This window comes from Oryctolagus cuniculus, chromosome 17 (assembly GCF_051225735.1).
Source record: "Oryctolagus cuniculus isolate XC-2025 breed Fujian yellow rabbit chromosome 17, ASM5122573v1, whole genome shotgun sequence".
NCBI lineage: Eukaryota > Metazoa > Chordata > Mammalia > Lagomorpha > Leporidae > Oryctolagus > Oryctolagus cuniculus.
In genome coordinates this window covers 50,656,350-50,664,594 of record NC_142883.1, presented here as the reverse complement: position 1 = coordinate 50,664,594, position 8,245 = coordinate 50,656,350, and the positions used below count along the sequence as shown (strand labels likewise).

At 54.1% G+C, this 8,245-nt stretch overlaps 1 non-coding gene across 1 annotated transcript; it reads left to right on the top strand.

The window, feature by feature from the left end:
- The first annotated feature begins 7,795 nt into the window (after window positions 1-7,795).
- On the top strand, window positions 7,796-7,918 carry LOC127484531 (small nucleolar RNA SNORA1). Its single transcript, XR_007911592.1, has one exon. It is a non-coding gene; the product is annotated as a small nucleolar RNA SNORA1 (small nucleolar RNA).
- Window positions 7,919-8,245: the final 327 nt, after the last annotated feature.

Genomic DNA, 8,245 nt, shown 5'->3' with positions numbered 1-8,245 from the left:
AGGTTCCAGCATACCTGTCTGTTTTCTGTTTTCCCTGGTGTCGTTAGGTCAGCCCTGGAATTTTGCAGGTTTCCAGTAAATCGCCATTTATGTAGTGCAACAAGAAGTGACCTATAGGTTGAATTGGATCTAGAATGATCTAGAACCCAGGTTTCTGGAAAAAGAAGAAGGGTCGAGTGGCTATTTTTTGGAGCTGTGTGTTAGTGTATGGGGGGGAATGTGAACCTTACTTAAACCGTGTCCTAGACCCTCTGCTTTGAAATTCATGTCATTACTACGCAGCTGAGAGTTAAGAAATTGTCTGCAAATACCATGGGGTCTGTGAGTCTTTAGGATCCATCGTGAGAGGGAAGTGGGATCAGAGTTTGGGACTGGTGAGTGGAGAATGTACAGTAGACACCTTCCCCAAATGTCTGTGTGCACAAGCCAAGGGCTGGACACAGAGAATTCAGCTGTGTGCCTGCTAGCAAGTAGCTTCCTGTTGAAAAGGGTTGTTTTAAAGATTTATCTGTTTGAAAAGCAAAGTGACAGAAAGAGAAGGACAGACAGAAAGGCCTTCCATCCACTGATTCACTTCCCAAATGGCTGCAATGGCCGGAGCTGGGCCGATCTGGATCCAGGAGCCAGGAGCTTCTTCTGGGTCTCCCACATGGCTGCAGGGACTCAAGCACATGGGTCATCTTCTATTGCTTTCCCAGTTGCATCATCAGGGAGCTGGATCAGAAGTGGGGCAGCCAGGACTTGAACTGGTGCCTGCATGGGATGGCAGCAATGCAGGTAGTGGCTTTACCTGCTATGCCACAGCACCGGCGCTTCCTGTTGAAAATTTATTCAACAATATTTACTCAACTTTAAAAATTGCTACTGTCTCACTCTTAGCATTCACGCCTGAGCGGTACAATTAAATGCATCTTCAATTATTCAAAGCTGTTGCTACAGAATTATTAGACCTAAATATTGTGTTTTAGTGAACTGTCCTTAATTTCTATCCACTCAAGTGCCTGGTCCCTGTCACAGCCAGGGGTCTGAGACAGTCTATCTGGTGCTGCAGGAGACATGTGGCTTCAGATGTCACCCTCAGAACCCCCTCCTGCTCCCCCGCCTGCTGTCCTGGCCAGCCAGGCCCCTACCGCTTTTGGCACTCACGGCAGGGCATTCTAAAGGGTGAGTGGGAGAAGGGAGGGGTGCCTCAGCTGAGGGGCCAGTCAGGAGATGGTTAGCCAAGGGAGAAGAGGGAGCCCGGGATGGGGGACACACCACCTGTGCCATGAGGTTGCAGGAAAGGGCAGGAGTGAGAGTCACACCCTCCCTGGGGCTTAAGTCCCAGGACGTGAGTTCCAGACCCAGGGACAGGAAACGAGTAAGGAAGGAGAGATGGCTCGGTTCAAGGTCAGGGAACTCGTCCCTGCTCTGGAACGCTGCACAGGGAGCGTCCCTCCCTGCGTGCCACTCGTGCTCCATGTGGCTAGGTGCTCCCGCTGGAACCCCAGAGGCCGGAACAAAGTGCACTGGGGCTCCCTCCTCCTCTCCCCGCTCACACAGGTGGGCAGGTTCTCTGGGCGAGGCTGGGCCAGAGGGCACAACTTTGGCTGGGTCCCTTTTGCCCATCTTGTGGGACCTCACCATACAACTGTTAGCCAGAGTCACATTCAAGATTGCTTATTTTATGTTTGTTCACTAACAAATGCCAGCTGTCCAATTAATTCTATTTATCATCTGTCTCTTCCCCACTGGAAAGCGCCACAGCTTTCTGATTGCTTTATTCACTGAGGAGTCCCCGAGCACCTGCCCCCTAAATAACTGCTGGGTAAATGGACGGATACCTGAGGGCCTGTGTGTACCCATTTCTCTCTGCAGACATCACTCTCATGGTCCCTTTCCCCCTCACCCCTGCATTAGCTGGGGCAGTTAGGTCGTGCTGCAGAAAAACCGTCTCCAAAACACCAGTGGTTTCCTCTGGATTTGTCTTTCAGGTGTGTTATGTGTCCAACCTCAGTTATCCAGGGAGTCAAATGGACCCCATCACTCAGGGACTCTGAAATGTTGCTGTCCCTGCAGTACCAGGACTGACCTCTAGGGGCTCCCCACAGTGCCTCGTCCATGCTTTCCCCTGTGAAGGGCACTCATTTAATCTATGTCTTAACCACCAGGCCAAATGCCCACCTCCACAGTACTTACCGATTGAGCAAATACATCATGTTAGAAAACATTACTATGATTTTGGTATTTCTTGAGCCTACGTACCCACTAGAAGCATAGCTGTGCATTGACACATATGATCGATTCAGGCTGCAGACCATGCTCGGAGCACACAGTAGCCAAGAGTCCTTAGCAATAAACAGCCTGCGAGTCGGGGGCCACTGAGGGACAAGGGTGGTAACTGGCAAGGGAGCCAGGTCTGGGGAAGTCTTCACTTCCTCTCCTCTTGCTGGCAGAGGGTGCTGACGTGATGCCTGACTCCAGGGCCTTGCTCTGAGACTGGCTGCTCACTGGTGACAGCCACTGTCAGTAGCCAGACCTCCACGGTCTCTCCTCTTGCATAAACCCTATCCAGTATAGACCTATGCTTGCAACTGATAGAGACGGACATTGAGAAAATGGATCTGTTATCTCCCCTGCCGTGGTTGCACACCTCTGTGATTTAATTTCACATTTGAGGCCACTTGAAGGTGCTAATGTTAAGCCAGGGATTTTCTGCAAGTGAGTAGGACTCATTTAGGGAGCACTGCCAGGGGTGTGATGCGTCCAGGGTACGACCGCTGAACCATTGCACTTTTCTCCAGTTCTCCCTCACACACTGCCCTGGGCCACCCACACCTCCTTTCTGGCCGATTTCAAGGGCTTTCAGCCTAGGGTGTGCCATTTCCAAAGGCAGTGAAGGAAACTTCTAGAAGCCATGGCTTCCTGGAAGTCCTCAAATCCTCAGGCTTCCCAAGATGGCTTTGTCCTTCAAGATTTAAGTTCCAAGGTGGATCCAAATCCCATCTTAGGCACAGTGAATCTGGACTCCACACTCGGGGTGGGGAGTTGGCCAGTCTGAGTGTGCACAACAGGGACCTGGATGGGTCCTGAGCTGGTTTTCAGGATGAGGTGGCCACCCCTACTTTCAGGGGACCACCAAGCCATCTGGGCACTGCCCTTTCCAAACCAAGTGCCCACATCCACTGCCTGGAGGTGGAGACTGCCTCCCCACAGCCCCCTCCCCACTGTGCATCCTCTCCTCCAGGATCCTGTGTGCAATACCTGTGCTTCCTCTTCAGTCATGGGCTAACCCTAACCCTAACCCTAACCCTAACCCTAACCCTAACCCTAACTCTAACCCCTAACTCTAACCCTAACTCTAACCCTAAACCCTAACCCCTAACCCTAACCCTAACCCCTAGCCCCTAACCCTAACCCTAACCCTAACCCTAACCCTAACCCTATGATCCAAGACCTGCAGGTGCCTGAAGCTGCAGGCAGTACTGACCCCTTTTTTCCATTGAATGCACACCATGACAAAGTTTAAATTATAAAGTAGGCACAGTAAGGGATTAATGAGAGAGAGAGAGAGAGATGAGAGAGAGAGAGAGAGATAAGAGAGAGACCTTTCATCTGCTGATTCACTCCCTAAGTGCCTGCAACAGCTGAAACTGGGCCAGGCCAAAGCCAGGAGCCCGGAATCCAATCTAGGTCTCCCACATGGATGATGGGATCCCAAGCGCTTGTACTTGAGTTGTCTTCTTCTGCCTCCCAGGGTGCACCTCAGGAGGTGGAGTAGCTGGGACTGGAACCGGGCCCTCCTGGGTGGGATGCAGGCCCCTCCCACACACTCATCTTTGTGGCATCTGTATCATGTCTCTGGCCTGGTGGTGGCGAGTGGGCTGCAGCGGGGCCTCCCATCCTGACAGCACAAGTGCGTCTCCCAGGCAGAGGGAGCCTCAGTCTCGTGTCCCAGTCGCTCAGGTTCTGAGCCCCGAGTCTGCAGAGCTGGTGGTCACCCTGTGGCTTCCCCGCGTGGTGCACCTGGCACCCCTGAACGGCATCTCTGGGTGTCACAGCCCTGTGCTGTTTCCTCACTCCCTAGAACGTCAGTGGGTCAGGACTGCCCGATGCATGGGTTCCGGAGGCCTGGGGCAGTCGGGGAAATCCCTCCCTCCTGGGAGCAGCACGGTGGAGGAGGAGATAGCACGGGGCAGCAGATTCACTGGGGTCATTCCCGGCCACTCTCCCAGGGGCTCACCCGTCTTGGGTTCCAGGCTCTGTTGAGTTCCTCCTTTGTTCTGGCTCCCCCCAGGGCCTCCGTCTCCCCATGTATTGCACAGGTCAACCCCAGCTTTATCTAAGTCAGTGCAGGCCTTCAGATTGTACACAGAGGGCCTTGTTTCCAAACCGGAACTGGACAAAGGTGCGTGTCTGTCCCAAGACCCCCACTGCCTGTGTCACCTGCAGTCCCAGATTCACGGGAGGTCAAGCTGAGGGAGACCACAACGTCTCTCTACTTATACTCCAAATGGGATGACCTTCGTGGTCACCCCATGGGACTGTTGGACCCTCTTTGTACCCCACAGTGTGAGTGGTGGTGCAGCTTATTTTGCTACTGGCAAAGGTTGTGCATCTTTTAAAGTTTATTTCCTACTCTAAGGAGACGATAGAAGAGCGTGTCCCTCCCGGGGTTGGTGCAAGGGTCCGATGGGCTGGTGGCTGCCAGGTGCTCAGACGTGGCGCGAGATGCATGTTCACGGCTACTGTTCCATCGCTGAGCAGATCTGACGGCCGGAAGGAGGCGGTCCTCGTGCTGTGAGCCGCTCTACCCTGGCACCTGGTTTGTCTGCAGCTGTCGTCCATGGCACAGCACCCCGGGCAGCCCGAGATAGGGGCTGCTCCTAACTTCTGTGAGTGACAGGCTTGTAGGTGTCTCTCCACAGAGGCAAATCTGATTTTCTAAAGCTACAGGCTTTCGGGGAGATCAGTGGCTGAGGGAGAGGCAGGAGCCCCCGGGGAGGTCCAGGGTGGCAGGCAGTGGTGAGTGGTGCAAGCCTGGCCGCGGGGCAGACACAGGCACCCACAGGGCTGGGAGCTCCGCCGTGGGGGCCGATGAGGAGGCGGTGAAAGCTGAGCCAGGACGAGACTCCCTTAGGGATCTTTGAGACCCCGTGACTTGGCCTGTGAGAGGGGCTCTGCCTGACCTATGACCCTGGCCATGGCCGAGCTCTGAGCCAGGGCAGCTGCTTCCTCTGCCCCCACGGCAGCTCCCCCTCCCCCACTGTTGGCAGGGGCGGCAGCTCCGGAGCTGGCAGATGGCACCTGTCTGCCTCAGAAGGGTTCCCACTTCCGCGTGCGGCTCCCGGAGGATTCCACTGGTGTTCCCAAGAGGGACTGTGAAATTCTGAAAATTAATTTTGATCCTTTTTTTTTTCATTTAAAAATAATAAGTGCCAGACAGAACTGTGCTGGTTGGAGCGGGAAGCGAGGAAGTGGAGGCGGCCGTCACACCTGCCGGCTCTGGGAGAGCAGGGCTGTGACCACGGCTGCCGCGTGGGCACCGGGGACTCTCTTGGTGGCTCGGAGGTGGGCCCGGCCCTGAAAGTCCGTGGACATGAGTGAGGGGTCTGTGGATGAGTAACAGCCCGCTCTCTCCCTGCCTCCTCTTCCGACGGCGCCCCTTGCTGCCCCCTGCAGCCTCCCCTTCCCCGGCCCTGGGATCTGCTTCTCTCCCTTCCCTCCCCTCCTCTCCCCACCTGTCCCCTCCCTCCCCTTCTCTTCCCTCTCCCCTTCTTCTCTTCCCTCCCCTCCCCTCCTCCCCCCACCCCTCCCCTCCTTCCTCTTCTTCTTCTCCTTCTCCCTCCCTTCCCTCCTCTTCCCCCAACCCCCTTTCCCTGCCCTCCCTGGTCACCCCCTCTCCTTCTCTGCCCTGTCCCCATGTGTCAAGGTCCCTAACTCCCTGCTGGTCTGCCTGCTGGCTGGCCTTCCCCATGTCACCCTGGTCATTCCTCTCGCCTTCGTCCCAGCTCTGTCTTGGCCCCTGTCCCTGTCTGTTCTTCATGGGCCTCCTCCCTGGGAGAGAAGTCGTGGCTTCAGTGCTTGGCCAGGGTCACTGGGAGAAGCTGAGGACTGGCTGTCACAGGGCCACTGGCCAGGGTGAGGGGTCAGAGCCCCGTCCTTAGGACCTGGGATGCTGGCTTTGTCCCACAGGGCCCCCCGGCCCCCCAGCTGGGCCAGCCACCTTTTCTGTGTTTCCCTGCCTCCCTCCCCCACCCCAGGGTGGGACCCGCTCTCCTGGAGGAGCCCTCACTCCGAGACCTGCGCTGGAGCTGTCAGCAGCGGGGCAAGGACAGGCTTCCTGTGTCCCCGCCAGCGCTGCCTCTGGGACGGACACTGCAGCTGGCTTCTCTGGGAAGGGCAGTGGGCACTTCCTGATCTGATCTGGTCCTGGGGCCGGACTCTAGCTCACAGCTCTCTGTGTTCCAGTCTCCAGAGATGCCGAGGGGGAAGGAGGGAGAGGACGGAACGGGGGAGCATTTTACATGTTGGCGTGTGTTTATGCATTGGTGTGTTTATGTGTTGGCATGTGTTTTATGTGTTGGTGTATGTTTACGTGTTGATGTGTGTTTATGTGTTGGTGTGTAAGTGTTGATGTGTGTTTGCGTGTTGGTGTGTGTTTACGTGTTGGTGTGTGTTTACGTGTTGATGTGTGTTTGCGTGTTGGCGTGTGTTTGCATGTTGGTGTGTGTTTACATGTTGGTGTGTGTTTATGTGTTGGTGTGTGTTTACATGTTGGCGTGTGTTTATGTGTTGGTGTGTGTTTACGTGTTGATGTGTGTTTATGTGTTGGTGTGTAAGTGTTGATGTGTGTTTGCGTGTTGGTGTGTGTTTACGTGTTGATGTGTGTTTGCGTGTTGATGTGTGTTTGTGTGTTGGTGTGTGTTTACGTGTTGATGTGTGTTTATGTGTTGGTGTGTAAGTGTTGATGTGTGTTTGCGTGTTGGTGTGTGTTTTATGTGTTGGTGTGTGTTTACATGTTGGCGTGTGTTTATGTGTTGGTGTGTGTTTATGTGTTGGTGTGTGTTTGCGTGTTGGTGTGTGTTTGCGTGTTGATGTGTGTTTACGTGTTGATGTGTGTTTGCGTGTTGCCGTGTGTTTGCGTGTTGGCGTGTGTTCTTTCTCTCTTGAGCCCCGAGTAAGCCCCTCACTTTCCTTCTGTCTGTCAGAGTCTCCTCCTTGGCCTGGAACAGATGCTTCCTTCCAGTCTTCCCTGATTTCTTCCCCCTCCTTCCCCCCCCGTCCTGTGAGCTCCCCTCTGCTGAGTCCCGGCTCCCATGGCTTCCCTGGCGCCTCTTCTGAGACCCACACCGCATGACAGCTTCCTGCTTCTCTGTGCTTTACTTCACGGCTCGAGGCGGGGCTTCCAGAAGAGCTGAGTGGGTGTCGTCTTCTGGGCAGGGCGGCCGCTGTATTGGAAGCAGGCCGTCGCCCGCATTCGGTGTCGGGGACGCCTTGTACGGCTCCTCCTCACCTGCGTGTCCCCCTTCCAGCATGTCCCCCCTCCCCTCGCCCAATCCAGGTTCTGTATTTCTATAGGGTCAGTCTGTCTGCCATTAGTCAGAAAAGGGGGCTGGGTGTCCTTGCCACACGTACTGGGAAATCCTATGCCTCCCACCCCGGGAACCTCCTGGCCCTGGCCATCCTCTCCCTCTCCCTCTCCCTCTCCCTCTCCCTCTCCCTCTCCCTCTCTCAAGCCTGTCTGCCGGGCCAAACGTGACGGCTCTGGAAGACCCGCAGCCCGGGAGCTGGCTGTCGCAGCACTTCCGGTTTACATCCCAAGAGTGACATGGACACTGTTGATCACGGTGTCCAAAAACTGTTAAAATTGAGACACAGGTTATGCTTCCATCACAGCCAATGAATTGCAGTGGTGACAATGAGTCCTGTAACAATTCTAAAATTGTGTTGCGAAGGGTGTTTATGTTGACTTTTATAAGATTTCATATTCTAGGTCATTTGCCAATATTTTCTACAATTATTTTCTACAAATATTTCTACAGCATATTTTCTGCAATTAGTCCTTTCTAGAACCCAAGAGTACATTGCTTGAAGAAATTATATTCTAAAGATTTTAGGTGGAATTTTGAAATTATTATGTAATTCAAGTGAGGATTAACAGACTAGAAATTGTGGGCTGATATGACAACTGTGAATTAAGCATCAGTTTGTTCCAAAGGGCTTGAAGATTTAAGAGCTAACTAGATGACTTTGGACAATGGAA